At 38.0% G+C, this 18,089-nt stretch overlaps 3 pseudogenes; 1 reads left to right on the top strand and 2 right to left on the bottom strand.

Moving 5' to 3' along the window:
* Positions 1–63: 63 nt before the first annotated feature.
* LOC120149474 lies at positions 64–1,492 on the top strand (annotated as a pseudogene).
* A 1,041-nt stretch (positions 1,493–2,533) lies between these two features.
* On the bottom strand, positions 2,534–4,851 carry LOC120150224 (annotated as a pseudogene).
* A 787-nt stretch (positions 4,852–5,638) lies between these two features.
* LOC120149484 lies at positions 5,639–8,297 on the bottom strand (annotated as a pseudogene).
* Between the last annotated feature and the right edge of the window lie 9,792 nt (positions 8,298–18,089).

Here is an 18,089-nt window from a genome sequence, read left to right on the forward strand (position 1 = left end):
AAAATATATACTTTTTAAATTTATTTCCAACATTAAATCAAGTAAAGTCGAAACATTTGAGGTAATGAAGAAAGTAGAGCTGATATTCGTTCCAACACCAGGAGTCGGCCACTTGGTCACAACTGGTGAATTTACAAAGCATCTTATCCATTCCGATGACCGAATTTCGGTCACTATTCTTTCCATGAAGTGGTTTTCGGGTATAGTCGACGCCTACACCGAATCACTTGCTACGTGCCAACCTGATCGAATCCACCAAATTCACCTCCCTCGTTAGATCTTTTCAAGTTATCAACAGAAGCCTTTATCTACGAATTGGTCCAAAGCTACTTTGCCCGTTAGAAATGCTGTCATGGATATTATGTCTGTGAGATCTACTTCGGATTCGGCTTCAGCCCGAGTTGCGGGATTAGTTCTTGATCTCTTTGTGCCCCCATGGTCGATATCGCTACAGAATTGGGTCTTCCTTTGTATATATACTTAACCACAAACGCAGCCTTCTTTGGCCTCATGATGTACTACTAACTTGACATCGCCAGAACAGCTTGGTATTTGAATACCCGAAACCTGAGACCAGAAATGGATCTTCAACATTTGATCCCAGGATTTGTAAATCCTGTCCTTCACGCGTTCTGCCCTCGTTTCTGTTTACAAGGATGGAGGCTATACTGCATTTGTCCAGATTGGTGAAAAGTTCAGGCATGCCCAAGGTATCTTGATAAATACGTTTTGAAGAGCTTGAGCCTTATGCTGTTAATTGTTTTTACAATGGCCAGAATCCTCCCACTTATCCAGTTCAACCAGTAAATCACCTCAACAGTTTGCCTCACGTCGAATTGGACCAGGTCCAACGTGACAGGATCATGAAATGGCTCGATAGTCAGCTTGAATCATCAGTGGTTTATCTCTGCTTCGGAAGCATGGGTAGCCATGGACCACCCCAAGTTAAAGAAATAGCACTTGGGCTAGAGCAGAGTGAGCATAAGTTCTTATGGTCCTTGCATATGCCACCACCACTGCAATCACAAGACGATGCTGCAGGAAACGTTCATTACAAAAGTCCTGAAGAAATGTTGCCAGAAGGGTTCCTGGAAAGGATCCAAGGGAGGGGGTTGATATGCGGATGGGCACCACAGGTAGAGGATCTCAGGCACAAGGCAGTAGGAGGGCTTGTCTCATTGCGGTTGGAACTCAATTCTGGAGAGCTTGTGGTGTGGTGTGCCTATAGTAACATGGCCTATATGTATGCAACAGCTAAATGCATATATGATGAAGCAGCTTGGATTAGCTGTAGTGATGAAGTTGGATTTTAGGACAGGACAAGTGAAGTCGTGACGGCAGATGAGATAAAGGCGTATGACAGGTTATGGATGCAGGTGAGGTTAGGAAGAAAGTGAAGGAACGGCTGAGATGGCTAGGAAGGCTATTGCCAATGGTGGATCTTCCTTTAATTCAATTAGAAGATTCAAAGGACATGATAGGAAACACCTGATATCTACATATGTATGTTATAGTGTATAATGAAAATAAGCCATGAATCGATGATCTACTAAAATCTCCATTTGGAGCTCAAATGACCTTTCTTTTCAGTAAGAATTGTAGAATATCATCAAGGTCCCAAATCCTTCTTTACCCGTTTCCATATAACCTTAAAAAAGCCCTGATCTAGTATTTCTAGTACTACAGAACAATCCAAAATTCAAAGTACGGCGAATACCCTATTGCTCTAGTGGTTAAGTGGCATTAGCATCCCCTTGTTCAGGGTTTGGACTTCCCCCCCAATAAACTAGCCTTATACAAGTGTAAAGCATAAAACAAATAACAAAAAGCTGAGGATATAATAACTGTATACAGATAGAAACTGATTTAAAATGCAAGAAATATATTGATCAATGATTTCTTATTTTGTCACAAATTTGTCATATGGACAGTTTCTACGATGACACACTTACAAGCATCCTTTCATGCCAATTTACATTTAAGGGAGCTGGAATTATATGTTTTTACTCTGTGAAAAGGTGAGCAAAACTAGACACGACTTAGCCTAAGAATGTTCAAATGCTAATGCTTGTTCTAGAAAGCTATGTATTGAAGGATTCTTGGAAGGTCATATTCAACATATATATGTTGGACACAGATACTTCAAGAAAAATGAAAAGTTAAGTACCATAACTAGAAAAACTAATGGATAATCGAAATTCCTTAATCTAGGTGTTATAATGCATAATTTTCACAGTTCCTGCAAAATTCACATCAATAAATGAATGAGACCAAATTATTAATCATCATTCATAAATTAACGGGTTGAAGAGTAAAGGTCTACCTGATATCTCAAATTTTCAGCCTAAGCACCAAAGCATTGTATTAAGTCATCATCAAGTAGTTCCTCTAGTGAACTTGTACCATCAAACGGAAGTTCAAATGGGCTGTTAAAGCCACCATAAAACAAGGGATCATTTGTTGGCGAACCAAAGGGGTTCTGAACAGCTCTATCTTGTTCATTGTGGGTTGAAGAGTAAAGGTCTACCTGATATCTCAAATTTTCAGCCTAAGCAAAGCATTGTATTAAGTCATCATCAAGTAGTTCCTCTAGTGAACTTGTACCATCAAACGGAAGTTCAAATGGGCTGTTAAAGCCACCATAAAACAAGGGATCATTTGTTGGCGAACCAAAGGGGTTCTGAACAGCTCTATCTTGTTCATTGTGCAGTATGTCTTTTACATATGGTGCAATTCTCCCCCAGTAATCATGTCATTCCACCAGGCATTGATGCATCAACTCCTTTTTCTGTGTAATCTGTGGTACATTCATCCCCCTCTGACTTTGTTGACCATCATGATGAGGCCTATATTCATCCGATGGATTATAAAATTCATTTGCACCTCATGCTGCAGCTCAGAATGTTGTATTAATGGATAGAGCATGGGCCTTCCATCTACAAGCATTCGCTGAGTGGAAATTTCATTAGCACAAGGTACAGCAGGATAATGCTGTAATTCAGGTAGGTAGATTAGACTGAACATCTAAACATTTCTCCACATGCATCAATGTGCTTGCATCATTTCCCTGCCGAGTGGCAGGTATATTATACTCAAGAAAAGATACATTAGTTTGGTGATGTCAGGAACCAAGCTTCTTGACTCCACGTTAACATGATCATCACAAGATGATCCAGGTTGCTTATCCCAATGGTTTGATAGAGGCTGTTGATCACCATGGTTTGATCTTATACAAGGTCTCTTCCTCCTAGGCTGTTTCTCTATGGGCTCATTTTCTTCGATGGGATTGGGGAATCTTCGCTTATATATGCCTAGGCTCTGCATCTGTAAGTTGATTTCTCCTCTCTCTCTGGAAGAAGGTGAACCTACAATGTCACCCACCGTCAACATCATAATCACTGTCATTACTGATAGCAGGTTGTTTCTTACCATCACGACCACCACGCGGAATTTCAGCCATGCTGGATATTCCATTACCACTAGGTGCTGAATCAGAGCTTCCTCTAGTCCCAAAACCCCCAACCAAACTGCACTCTCCTTTGCTGTCATCTTATCTTGTAAACATTTTGATTGATGTACGAGCCTCCGGATCTTTGCAATATCAGTGACATATGCTTTATCACTGCTGAGTGGATACTTCCTCTGAGGGGGTTTGCAGTGTTGCATCAAAGAAGACAAAAGGGACCCAAGAGTAGCATCTTGCAGGTCTTGTAGACTGCACTGCGGATTTCCATTTTGTTTGTTTTCAGACTCACTTGAACCTAAACACTCTGCCTCATACTTGGCTATTGCTGCTGGCCCATTCTTATCAAACTTCACCTTCTCTTTCCACCAAGATCTTATATTATCTGATGCACCACTTACAGGCTTGCCCTTCTCCGGAATGATTCCATAGACAAATCCACGCGCATTGCAGACTTCCATTAGCTTCAACATATACTTGAGAATCCCATCTTGAGCTCTGGACATCTTCTTCCTCTGAGCTTGAACGGATGCCTGCTTTGATTTTTGCTTTCCCGCAGCCTGCTGAGCCGCAATCTTCTGTCTTTGCTTAATCCTATTGAGCTTGATATGATCTTTCCACATTCGTCTCTCCAATTCGTCTGCTTCAATCTCTTCATCACTGACATCTTTCTCTGATATATTTTCAAACCTTAATCATCAGCTTCAATGTCGGAACTGTCAACCAAAAAAAGTCACAACCATCACAACATGATCCATTAACTCGAACAACAATAAAATCTTGCTTTCTTTGATGGAAAGGACAAAATAGAAGACCAAACCGAATTCTGAAACCTTACCTTTTGCTTCTTCCTTTCTTGTTCTACATTAAAGAAAACCTTCACCTACACTGAAGGACTAATTTCTTATTCTTAAAACAGCCTGTTTCCATAGCTACAAATAATTTAAGTCGCTATAAACAAATTTACTCATTAATAATTCCTTAATTCTTACATGCATAATAAGTCATACAAAACCCCAATTCAATAGTCCATAAGTCGACCAATATTTAATAACGAAATGATCAGTAAAACCAAAATAAAACCGCGCGCTTTATATTGAAAAAGAAGGGTAAAGGATTAAGCTTTACCCGATATCAGCTCCAATATCTTCAAATTCAGCCATGGAAAAAGGGTCAAAAACTAAAAATCATTTAACTCTGACTGGCAAAACAAACCGGTACGAAATCTATTCGACTTTATCGGAAGCCTGAAGCGGAGAATTTGGGATTTTCTTAAAAAAATCGAAGGGCAAATGGGTTTTGTTGCTTGAGAAATTCTGAATTTTAAAATTCAGAAAAGTCGGTGGAAAAAGTTATCAAAAATATGGTTTGGTGCCGAAATGCCCAGAATAATGTTGTGATCATGTTCATGAATCATAGGGTTCGCTTTACTTAATTATATTTTAATATAATTTATTCTTTTGCTTGATAAGATTCTTCAGGAAAAATATATGGCATAATAAGAATATTTTCTATGTTCCGTCTGAAATTAAATGACATTAAAATTTGTTCAGTGGCCAGGGTTTTGAGTTATAAGGGATTCATTTATTTAATTTTCAAATAAACAAAATATTAACAAATAAATAAATATTTATATCACAAATGTTTTAACAAAAAAATAAATTTAAATACTTATTTTGATAAAAAAAAATACTTAAGATATCTATTTATTATACAAATATTAATAAATAAAGCCTTCATACACTTATAGGTGTCCTAAACTAAATCTCAAATTGATTTTTAGTGCTTAATTCTAAAAATAAGTAGTTAATGTTTTCTCTGTATTTTTATATGTATATCTTTAAAAAAATCGTTAAGTGACATACGTTATGTTTAAATTTTTTTTTTTTAAAAAAGCTTTTAAACAATATTTTATTTTAAAAAATATATATATAAACATGACACGTGTCACTTAACAGTTTTTTTAATGATAGACGCCTAAATTATAACGAAAAATATTAGACATCAAAAAATTTTGAACATAAAATATCAATTTGAGATATATTTTATATACATACAAATATATTAAGCCATAAATAACTATTTTGAATGAAAAGATTTATTGAATATATGACGTACAAACTTACACCATTGGCAAATATGTCGCAATTGGTATCAGGCTCTATTTTTTTAATATAAAGCACTCGTGTAAGTGTGTTTATATTACTTATTCGACCCAAGTATAAACTACTATCCCTACATTTCTCTAGAGCTGGTAATTTATTGGGAAAGACCAGCAAATCTTGTTGCACAACATAATTATAATATAAGCTCAAAACCAGCAGTGTCTGCCCCAAGAATAACGAACCTTTACTTAACAATCTCTTCTTTCATTGCGAGTGTGAGTGCAGCCAGATTCCCTCCACTTTCCACTCTTACTCCGGGCATTGCCACCGCTCTACTTCCGATAAACCCTCCTTCTCCGATTTTGATTTTGCCGAACTTCACTTTGCCACCTTCACCTTCATATATGTGTCCAAATAGCAATGCATCTCTTCCGATGCATCCTCCTCTCTCAATCTCCACCATTTCTGGATTCAGAAAAGCTCCCATGCTGTCCACGTATGCCCCTTGCTCCGGTTCAACGTCTGATCCTAATAACTTCATCCAAAGCACGAATAAAACGGATCCGCTCGTCATTTCCATGAAATATTCCCCGACTAGTTTCTGAAAGCTTGCCACATGGTGTCCATGAACACCCTTTTGCTCCATATCTGTACTGTTTCACCTTCCTTCTTTTTTCCCACGAGAACCCATTTTGCCACCACGCATGTTAACGCAGCTGCGATTCCTGAAGAAACCCAGAAAAACGGAAGTAGCCAGTGCGGTGGGATTTTCTTTGTTTCCTTCATGTGGAGAGCTCCGGTTAAAGGTGCGAAGATTGCTAGTCCCAGGAGGAAATAAGGAAGAACAGTCTGTAACAATGGCTGAACGAAAATCGACCATGAGGTTTGAGACCAGTTTGTTTCCAGGGTCACTGTCCCTGTGTCTTTTTTCTCCAATGTTGCTGCCATTGGACACCCTGAGAGGTCTACTTTCACGTCAGATTGCTCTAGGAAGATCCTCCATGCCTCGGGAAGTGGTTCCTTGTTTCGCAAGCGCTGGCAAATCTCGTATATTAGAGCGGCCATGATCGATAGAAGCACTCTGAGAGGACGAGGAAGCTCGGATAACATCGATCTCATGGCATTTTTGGAATGGATTAAACTCTAGTGCTTCGGCTTCTTCACGGGTGAGGTTTTGTTCAAGGTTAATCTCACCTACATTGATGTATGGAAACTCAGTCTCGTCCCATGGTTTAGTGCAGTCAAGCGCATCGTCTCTTGCGGCTTCATCTGTTGGAACAGGCCGGATTTGTAGCTGGAATATGTATCGAACACCGCCGGATTTCACCCTGGGAATTGCACCTGTTTCTGGTGGGAGAATCCCCGTGGGTTCAACCTTCCCAGAGTCCTCGCTGATACTTTCATCAGAAGGTCTCAACTTGATTTCACGTACCTTTCTTCCCCATCTGAGAATCGAAGTATCCGAACAGTTTGAGTAGTAATGCAGCTCAGTATACGAGTTAGCACATCGAGACATCCACACTGCGTCTCGGATATGTGGACTCGCTTAACATGCTCTCTCTTGCAGAAGACCGCACACAAGCCATGATGCGAAATCGGCAATGGTTCGAGCATAGAATGCATTGCCTGTTTCAGTGTTAAGTCAAGGGCCAGCGTTAACATCATTATTCTCATCTAGATGTATTCTTACTGCAGCACCTCGAGCATCTAGCCTTGCATCATCATCAGCACTCAGGCTGTTGCTATGTCGAACTAGGACACGGTAGGACTTTCCAGGGTGAAAATCTTGTGATCGGGGAATCCTTCGATCTTGTCATATATTTTCAAGCACCCATTCCCTGCAACACCAATTCGATGAAAATATCTTGATTTAACCTTCAAAGTGGTAGCGGCTAAGCTTGAGGCAAGATTTCCTACTATTTTCTTGTATTTCGTGTCCATTTCTTCTATTCGATCATCTAAGCATGCTTATGTTCTTGACCATGATTGGAGTTTGAGATCCCACATAGACACCACCACTTTGGAGAAGTGAGTTTGCAGGGGCCACTGAAAGTGCACCAAGAATTACATCACTCTCAACTCTGGAGCCCGGAAGGACTAGGCTTTGACTCCCAACACTGCATTATCTTGCACCTCAACTTTCCCGCAAACCAAACCACTACGGAGTAAAAGTGTGATGATTCTGCTAAAGTCACCTAGATGTACGCCGGCACCGATGTCACTAGCTCTGGATCTGAAACTGGGTTGATTGCTCTGATTGAACAATGTTGGCCAACTTTTGCACCCAAAAACCGTAAATACTGCAAAAGCTTCTGTTCCAGAGAGAAGCTTGGCAAATCTAAGGTGGCAAGCAATAGTAATTCGGTGTCTGATGAATACCTGAAATAAGATTGTTTTGACTGTTGTCTATCAGTAAGAACATGAGTCAAAGCGCATGTAAGGAAACTGAGAATCAAGCCATGAGCTAAGTAACCGACGGCGAGTGAGATCGCAAAGCTTGCTGGATTCCAAGTGATGCTAGCAAACATGGTAACATATGCAATAACCGTGAAAGGAATCCAATGTAAGGCTCCCGCAATGCAAACGAAAGCAAAATGTTGAAGAGAGGATTTTTCAGAGAGCCAAATGTATAGGTAGTAAACAATAGCTCCAGAGAAACTGCTGAGGAAACCAACCAAGTAGATGCCCATGAACTGAGACATGGTCTTATCTGGAATAGCATATGACATCACTGTACTCTGAAATGGTAAACAATACATGAGCTATGTTGTTTACCAACAGAAACATAATTTTGAAGATCTGAAAGTGAAAGTGCTTACTTTTTGGACACTGTTAATCTTGGTTGATGTATTCACTGAAGTGCTTCCATCAATCCTTTGTAATGGCAATACTTCAGCTTCTTCTGCCAAACACTTCCCTTTTGGATCACTGCATATGGCCCAACCGTTGAATTCTTTCCAATTCTAATGGCTTGGAAGCTTAACCTTCCATTCTTTACCTCGTGACTTTGAATTAATGCCCCTTCTGAAATCACAGCTCCATCTCCAATTGAAACTAAAGATGGGTCTGTAATGTAGATAGTATCGAGTGTAACTGAGGACTGGATTCTTGCTCCAAGCATCCCAAACCAGTAATTTAAGAACAATGTTCCCCTCAAATGTTGTGCAAGAACATTCGAGGCTATTTGTTGGACTTTGTAAAGTGCCCACCACTTAACAAAATCAACTGACCAGATGGAGACATCATGGACGAGGACATAGTTCAGTCTCAAGAAAGGATTTCCAAGAAAATATATACTCAGACATGTTAAAGCTATACAGAGAATCCAAACAAGGGGAGCAAAGGTCAAACATACTAGATAAGCCAGCCACTGGTTTCCATCTATCGGTGTGGCTCAGTGAGGTGAAAATCGTGAATGCAGAAACTGATAAATATGCAGGCAGACTCAACAAGATAGACACAATGATAAGCCATGAATTGTAAAGACCAGATGCCTACTTGGCGATGGATGGATATTTCCACCAAAGGCTCATCGTAATCTAGATCAGGTTCGGGATGAAATGATGAAGCCGTCATAAGACCAGGTTCTGACTTCACTAGGAGATTCTCTGAGAAGTTTGCCAAGTCTGCAATGCAGTTTGCAGTGAAAATATCCACTGCGCCAACAGGCACGCCTAGAAAATCAGAAATTTTTTAGATGCTCTGACAACTCCAATGGAATCAATTCCATATGAGACAAGGCTCTCCTCAGCAGAAATATTGCTGGTAGGGATCCCGGTTAGCTCGGAGACCAGGCCTTTGAGAAATTCTACAATGTCCTTGTTTCTCAATCTTGGACCGGGTATAGGAGAACTCTGAAGTTGACGAGGTGTTCTTCCTTCAGCGCAAGTCCCAGTAGTGAATGACCGAACCAAAGGTCTCTTCGAAAAGATTGGATCCGGGACTATCTCAAAGTTCCCTCACTGAATTGTTTAAGGCACTCGAATCTCTTGATTTTTCCCGATGTTGTTTTGCTTATGGTCTTGGGTTTGATCAGTTTGATGGCAGCAACACTGACGCCATGTTCTTCTGCAACTCGTGTTTTAATTTGCTCGATAACTTCTTTTTTCACAGGCTTTCCATCTCTAACTTCTGCAATTACAACAAGGCCAATATGGTCAGTGCCATCTGGAACTTGGATTCCTTTTTCTGACAGAACATCCTCTGGAACACCAATGACGCACAACAACCAGGCCGAAGAAATTCGGATGAGCTTTCAACTGTCTTTTCTACATCTGCTGAGTAAATATCCTTCCTGCTACAATTATCAGATCCTTGATTCTTCCAGTGATGAAGAATTTCCCATCAATGATTCGTCCCAAGTCTCCAGTTCTTGTGTACTTTTTTCCAGCGTGATTCTTAAGCTCGTTTCTGAAAGTTTGCTGGCTATGTTCTTCTCTACCCCAATACCCAATGCCAGCACTTGGACTACTAATCCATATCTCTCCTTCTTTTCCGGCTTCTTCCAGCTCCACACTAGTCTCTGGATCAACTATTTTGATGTCAACATCTTGATTATCTAGATCAGTATAACCACAACAAACTCTTCCCTGCCAGTCAACCAAGATGGGTTTCCCTTCTCCATATGCACAACTTACAAACACACAGTTTTCGGCCAAGCCATAACCGGGTGCCATCACCCCTTGTGAAAGGCCAAATGGATAAGTGAGTTCAATGAACCTCTTCAAAGTTCGTTGCCTTACTGGTTCAGCAGCAATCATTAGGAAAATAAGGGAAGAAAGATCATAGTTCCAAGCCTTATCCTTGTCAGACTCCAGTCTTCGAACCACGAGCTCAAATGCGAAATTAGGCCCTGCACTATGAGTTGCCTTGTATTTGCTCATGGTTTGAAGCCACAGGAGGGGATTTCTGATGAATGTCATCGGGAAAACAGTACTGCTGATCCACCACTAACCATAGCAGTAAAAAGTCCCCCAATTAGCCCCATGTCATGGTATTGAGAAGCCAACTGATTAAAACAGTCTCGGAGGTGCTCTTGTATCTCTTTCGCATCAACTTCACATTATGGACGAGCCCACCATGAGAAATCATGACTCCTTTAGCATCACCAGTTGACCCAGATGTGAACTGCAAAAAGCATAGATCACTGGGGATCGGTTCAGATGGATCAACTATGGCATCTGGAATAGCTTTCTTGAAGTTCTTGGTCCATGAATCTGTGTGCAACCAAGTAAGGTTGGGCCACTTAGCTGAAGATTTTCCATTTTTCCCAGTCAACGAGATCATTTGCTTCACGAAGCCGGCCCGAACTGCCGAGTGATAGACGATGGTTGATAATATTGCCACTGCACCACATGATTTAGATATATTTTCAATCTTCAAAAGTGCCTGTCCACCTCTTTGCATAGGATCTGGAGGGAGAACTGGAACTGGCAACACCTTTGCTCTTAAGCATCCAAAAAATGCATCCACGAAGTCCAGACCTGGAACATACACTAAGAGAACCCTGTCACCGGGCTTGATGACTGGTTTTTCGCTTGTCAAGATCTTGTGAGTGATAAAAGAAACATTAGCATTAAGTTCGGCATAAGTCCTCGTGCATACTGCTGCCCCTTCTTCATTAATCCAGGTATACAGCGTTTTGCTTCGAGTGCCTTCATGAGTTCCCCAGTGCTTCAAATAGCCGTTAAGTGTAGTAAGATCAGGGAATTCAACTCCAGGGTGTTCGCCTAGTCCGTTGAGATTTTTATCCCCATTGTAAGATTGAAGTGGAAACAAACTCTGCAAAGAAAATCACATTATGGATCAGGTATCGGTTGAAATCTCTTTAGAACATAAATTTAGTGATCCATAACAACAAATATTACCTTAACATAAGGAAATACGGGTGAGGAATTGTTGTTTGCAAAGTGCTTGCAGATCAGGGCCATTGAATAAGAAGCATTTCTCTCTGTAAGCTCAAATGCCATAAGACCACCGACGTAGTAAGTATCCCTTTTACCTTGAAGTTCAGATTCTAAACGCTCATAAAATCCATTCTTCATATCTGTAGTAAAATAAACATATGAGCATCAATCTGGCGTGAGTTCAATGATCTAGCAGCAGGTGATTTTGCATACCTTGACTAGAAACGTGAGGGAAATATTTGAATCGTCGTTGTAAAACCAGTTGCTCGATTTGTCCTCCCATGGTTTCAACCACTTTTATTGCAAGCTCACGCACAGTTGGTCCCTGAATATCCAGGGAGTTTCCGTATGACCAGAACAAGAATATGTTGGAATCGGCATAAAATCTCTGCATTGCAACCGGATGTCCAATCGTTGCAGGATCGTCCATGTATTGACCAAAGTAATAAAAACCAACAGGCATATTTTCTAGCCCTTTGATTTTTAAGACTGTAGTGTAGTAGTCAATTGTTATTACTTTACTGAAGAGCTCCTTTTCAACATCATTCAAATCCATCACTTGAGTTTCGTTTTCTGAGACAAAACTACCTGGTATTAGCCTCTTCTGGGAAAGAAATTTTCTACCAAAGTCTAAAGAATTTGACAAACCTGTATGATTTGAAACAGGAGATCTATATGCTTTCCCATTCTTGAAAGGGAAAGCACCTGAGATTATAATCTTATCGAACTCCATTACTTCAGATTCTCCTTTAATGTTTTTCACATTAATGCTGACACCGACGGCATTATCATTACGCTTTACCGTCAATACTTCAGTGTTACAAAGGACTTTAACCCGAAGATGTTTACTGATCTTCTCCCAGAAACTCGTGTATCCACCTCGAAAACGTCGTATTTTTCCGGCCATTGAAGTTCTAGTGAACTCATGAATGTAGGCATAAGGCATGTCTTGACTGAATCCGTAACCAGAAGCAGTGTATCCATAAGCAACTGACTGTGGAACAGATTTAAATCCATGAGCCTCAAGATAGGTTGGTGTCAAATCTGCAGCCAAGTCACTCAGGAAACAACGATGAAAGCAGATTCAATTGGAAAGGTCAGGAAACAACGATGAAAGCAGCAATTGACCTGAAGTTCTAACGTGAGGGCGATCACAGAGACATAATCATCGGTAACTTTAATATTCCGATACTTCCCTGTAGAACTGTCAATTAGGGCGAGCTTGTGGGAGTCCATCTCTTCTAGTTCAGCACCAATCTCTTTGGCCAAGTGAAATATGACTGGAGCACTGTTTGCAGCTAGAACTTGGCCTCCTAAATCATACACCTTTCCTACAATTTTATACATATTATATAACATACATAGCATTAAACTGAATGGAAAAATGGAAATCATATTGTTACCTTGTATTTCAATGGATTCACACATTCCAGCTACAGTGTGATGCTTCTCTAATATGGTTATATTATTATAACCAAGCTTGATTAACGCATAAGCAGCAGATATCCCACTAGGACCTGCTCCTATGATCCCAATACTTGTATTTACAGGAAGGCACGGATGCAGCTTGGAGAATTGATCTTCTACAGGTTTTGCTTGCTCCATTTTCGACTACTTCAGAACTTCAACCTCTGACTGTTCAATTTCAGGGGACCAATCTTCTCAGATTTCTGTATATTGCTGTCTTCCAACTTCTGGAGAGAATCAATCACAGTGCAGAAATGACTGAGAATATCGAATAAGGTACTCAACTTCAACTGGAAGACCAAAATATAAAAAATAAGTCAAACTCCGACCCCCGGTTTGATTTTTGAAAACCGACATTTTTGTATATTAAGAAACCAGAAAGACATTTTTCAACTCCCCAAACATAACAATAACCAAGACTTCCATGGAAACACAGTATGAACTATGAAACATTTCCCTGTAATGCCATGAAGATGACATGACCGTCCACCACAAGGTAAGAAATCAAAACTTTGCAGACATCCAATGTCAGATTAACACAAAACACGCCATGCTCATACATGCTTCTTTGTTAAGCCGAATTCACTAATATTTTTCTTCCTAGCTCTGTAAAAACTAATAAAAAGCCTAGAAATTGTTTCTTTATTATTATTATTTATTGACGGCTTAATGGTTCCAAGTCCCTTGAATTTTGAAGAAAATTAATTCAGCTTCTGATTTTTTCATCTAATTAAACATTTGAATCTAGAAATTTAATCAATGTAGTTTTTTATTGACTTAAATTCTGGTTTAACATTATTAGTGTTGATTATTACAAGACTGACATTGTAATCTATACTACGGAAATGATGATTCATAATATGAATATGACGGTTATTAATGTTGGTGTGACACTCTACATGTTAATGATGATATGATAAAGATTTATCGAACTTTCTAAAAGCAATAATTAATTATCTTTGTCACATTATTATTTGCACGTGGACTAACGTATACTATAAGACCAACATTCCAACATCATAAATTGTTCCATTAATATCATAATAATCAGTGATTTTCAACGATCAAATAATTATATTAACTATTTTTTAAAATTTAAAAATATAATTAAATTCAGAAAAAAAATCAAACATTGAATTGATTTTTTATCAAAGTCTAAAAACGATCAAAACTTAATTTATTCAATGTTACAATAAGAAACTAGACCAAAATGCAAATCGGTAATAAGTTGAGAAATAAGAATCTAACCTTTAGAGATGAAGTGGGCAAAAGGGTTGGGAGCCAAATGGCGAACACATGGTGGACATGAGAGAAAAGAGCGTACAAGGAAAGCGTCAAAGAAGCTATATATTTAAAGCTGACGAAGCAGATTCCGCATGCATGAAATCAAGTGAAATCACCTAGAATTTAAACACCAATATGCTCCGGTTCCTTAAAACCACACCACGACAAATCCCACTCTTCATAATATACATTCAAGATTACTCTTCTTCGCACTTTTCAATGCTCTCCTCGTTTGCTCCGAGCATGTTCCACCTGCTTCATATATTCGGTATCTTTAATGACTGTTCATGTGTGGGAAATCCGTCGCTTAAACCAAACTCCATCAACACCGACAAAAATACGAATTGGACGTTACTATTACTATACGTTACTATATGTATAAGAGCCTGTTCATGTGAATTTTTTTTTTATTTTAAAAAAATCAAATTTGAAGGATTTCTGGGAAACAAGTACATCTTGGGACGGTGTGGTTCTAAAGGTGTAGATTATTTCACTTTACAAATAGTAACGGCAGATGGTATCTCTTTGAAGGTATGCGCAAAATCACTGATTGAGTTCGATTAAATCCTAGAGTTTGGCCAAGTTCAAATGATCGGAAAAATACTCGGTTTAAGTCAAATGATAAAAATTATAAGATTTAAATGGATATACTGAATTAACCAATTTGGATCCCAAAACCATACTCAAATACAGACAAAGAGGATAAATTGGAGTTGGGTTTTCCGGAGATTCTCCTGGTCCTGGGTAGCGCCACTCAAACTAATTAATTAATAAAAAAATATTTCATATTTTATTGAAAACTAAATGTTGGCTTCTGAAGATTTTTAACTTGTGTTTTATTTTCGTTATATTGCTAAATAATTAATATGAAGAAAGAAATCCCAGTGACTGATTTTCATTTATTATTTGATATATAAAAATTGGTTTTCTGTTTACTATTTTAAAGTTTTCATAAAGATGCAGCCAATTTGTGATGTCTCTGCTTTTATTTTAAATCAAATATATAAACAGCTTTAGTTAAAACAAAATCTACAACACGTAAATTATATCACAAATTCAATTTAAACATCATTAATCATTAAAGTAGCAGCTTCAGGTTATATTTTTTATATTTATTTATATTCAGATGCAAACGTAATAATATCAATCGTGGCTGTCATGCTGAAATAAATAATTTTTTACACCGAGAGAGATTTACCTAATAATCATCTTAGTAGGCCTTTTTTTTTATAAAGATCGTTGATAATTTGAAACCGGGTTTCTTTTCTTAATCCAGGCCTGGCCCAAGTTTCTTACATGGGCAAAAGGGTGGCATGACGTCTGTCGAACGTTTTCTTTATAACTATGGCTAGTAGAGGTTGCAAATGAATCATTCGGACCGGGGTCTGTTTGAGTCATTTCGGTTTAGACGACTTTTCTAATGCTAGGAAGAGAGTACAAAAAGGCTTGTTAATCCGTATGGGAATGTGGATGAAGATAAAGAATTCCTACCCTACCTATCAAAATCTGTATTTAAAGTAGGATAAGCCTTAGAAGTCTTCCAATTCCATCTTAAGATAAGAATTGTTGCAAGTGAAGTTGAATGCTTTTTGCTTGAAATTTTATACCTCAATAAATGTTGTTTTCGTGGGGTATTTCATGTCAATCTGCTTGTGTCTGCTAATTCTCCCTTCGCTTTTTTCGATTGAATAGGGGATGAGCATAAGAGCTCGCCCAAACTTCCCACATACAACAGCTCCACGGAGTTTTACGGGTCAGTCAACGAGCTTGAAGGTTCTTACTCGATGACCTTCGAGACGGGACATGAAGCTTTTTTGGCGAAAACCTTGCTTGATGGTAAGGAATAGGAATATGACATTATTTGATTCCATTCTCAGTTATCACCCTTGGGCCATTAAAGGTATGTTGGGCTTGCTTCTCATGAGATTGGGTGAGGAAATCGTAAAGGGGCTCATAAACCAGGTGGGCAAGCTTTTGGGCACGCGAAAAAGGGAAAGTGGATGGAGGGTGCTTCTCAGTTAAAGTTGGGGGCGGGGTCGCTATACTATGGTGGCTATGTTGATTCTTCCTACACAGTTGGACGCCCGACTCTAGACAAAGCCGCAGGGGTTACCACCACATCATCTCCTGATAGACTCGAAGCTCTTCATAGTCTGGCGAATAGCAAATTTTCTCTCAAAAAGAGACAGACCAGAGATAACAAAGGAAGGTATTCGGTTAAAAAAATATACATCAGTCAAAACAATTTCAACCAAAAATTGATTAGGGACAGAAGAATAGAGCAAAAGAGAGGGAGTTGTCTCCAATATATGGTGATGCTTTAGAATTGGATGCGCGAGCTTTAGTAGAATCGGCACGACTTTAAAATCAGAAGTGAAATCCTTAATCTTTCTTTGGTTGTGATCTTCCAAGAAGATATAATTATCTTAAGCATACACTCTTTGATGGAGATAAGAAAAAATACGAGATTATCTATTTCTTGGGGATTATAACCCTTTATATAATTGATTTAAGAATCAATTATTGTTTGTACTTATAACTCTGCCCCTCATAAAATTATAAATACAACTTTAATAGTATCTACACTTTTATTTTCATGACACTTCTAATACATTGTGACTTGTAATATTATTGGTCATTTAATTTATGTCTTTCGCAACTGATTTTTGGTGAAAAATCGATCCGACATTTATAAAAAAATAAAATGGTTTTTATGAAAAATTAGGAGAGACCAATCATTTTTAAGGTGCGATTAGAACACCTAAAATCATGTAATTTTAATAAAACAATTTACTTTATAAAAAATACAAGTTTTGGTCTGCGTCGAGAGTCAGTTACGCGTGGGAAAGGGTTAACACACCACAACTTCCAAAAAATTGGTATCTAGTCGATTACCCTATATTTAAAAATGAAAATTTTGAGTTCGAGATTTTATTTAATTTAAAATTCATTATGTATTCAAATTTTGAAGATAACATCAATTTACCAAGACCAATAACGATCACCCTCGGGCATTTATGCAAAAGCTTCGTTATTGATCTCAATAAACAAATATTGACTTGATGATTTAGAAATCATGAATTTACTCTAAATTAAGCAACCTACATTTAAAAGAAAATAAACATATCAAATAAAAAGCTAATTTAATTTATATGTATAAATTACTTGCTCTGGTTATTAATCCTAATTAAATAAAAAAAATCCAAACCTACATTTATTCTAAGAAACTAAGAATTTACTCTAAATCAAGAAACCTACATTTAAAAGGAAATAAACATATAAAATAAAAAGCCAATTCAATTTATTTGTATACATTACAAGACATATATATACACACACTAAGTATACTTAACACTCATATTAGGAGAATATATATCATATTTAATACAAAATATTAATGTAAAAGTTAACAGACATTGAAAAGGCATAAACGCACTTACTACGTATATGTATTTATAATATGGTATTAACCACATTACATATGGGTAATAATTATGACATAACATTTAACTATATATATATATAATTAACTACATTTCATGCATAGGCCACGCATGCATATATGTAAATATATATGTAGAAAATCATCAATTAAAGTTAGAAGGCACGATTAACTAAGGAAGAAACACATGGGGATCAAAATAAACATGTAGAAAAATGAAAAGTTAGAAATAGAAAGAAAAAAAGTTGATTTAGTGATTAAAGTGTAAATTTATGCTAAAAGTTGGAGGGACCCTACTGCAGTTTCTACTTTTAACTCAACGTATAAAAAAGAAACAAAAGTAAAGGAATGAGGATGCTAAATCTGAAATAAATCAAACGGAAGGAAATTTGGGGGTCGGCTTTATAAAAACACGCTAGAAG

Source organism: Hibiscus syriacus, unplaced genomic scaffold (genome assembly GCF_006381635.1).
Source record: "Hibiscus syriacus cultivar Baekdansim isolate YM2019G1 unplaced genomic scaffold, ASM638163v2 tig00002793_pilon, whole genome shotgun sequence".
NCBI lineage: Eukaryota > Viridiplantae > Streptophyta > Magnoliopsida > Malvales > Malvaceae > Hibiscus > Hibiscus syriacus.